The sequence below is a fragment of the Pteropus vampyrus genome, unplaced genomic scaffold (assembly GCF_000151845.1).
Source record: "Pteropus vampyrus isolate Shadow unplaced genomic scaffold, Pvam_2.0 Scaffold50, whole genome shotgun sequence".
NCBI classification, from domain to species: Eukaryota; Metazoa; Chordata; class Mammalia; order Chiroptera; family Pteropodidae; genus Pteropus; species Pteropus vampyrus.
Window position 1 is genome coordinate 6,298,545 of NW_011888831.1, and position 614 is coordinate 6,299,158.

Below are 614 nucleotides of genomic sequence, written 5' to 3' on the forward strand. Positions count from 1 at the left end.
GGCTTCTTGCTTTTCCCTAGTGAGGATCTGATCCCTAGCTCAGGAGAGGCTAGTTTTTATAGCAGACCTATTGACCCCAGAGGCCACTTATGGCTTTAAGTGGTGACATGAATTTACCTTAGTAGAGGCCTCCATGGGGTTGGCACTGGTTAACATTATCCCAGGACCCCTCCTGCCACTTGCCTACACATTCCAGACCCCCACCCTGACTGGAGGCAGAAGTCTAGGAGGAGGGTTGGCAGGATACTGAGAAGGTCACCACATCCCCTAGCCCTGTGTTCCCTGTCTCTTCTCCAAAATTGGTCCAGGGAGCCTCTTTGGGACAAGGGTTCTGGGTCCCTTTAACCTTAAACTCCAATAGCCATTTGACTTTTCAGAAACCCTTCCTGGCCTTTCTGCTTAGGACCTGGCCTAGGTGGGGCTTAGGGCTCCTGCTTGGTTATGCCCCTTGGGCATCAGGAGTAGGTAGTAGGTTAGAGTGGGCTTCTCGTCTGTATCATCCAGAACTGAGCTGGCACCAGTGCTCCCCAGACTAGGATAGTGTCCCTTGCCCAACCTTTGTATTTCAGGCCATGTGGAGGAGAGGGAGGACCCTTCCCCCAGCCTATGAGAGT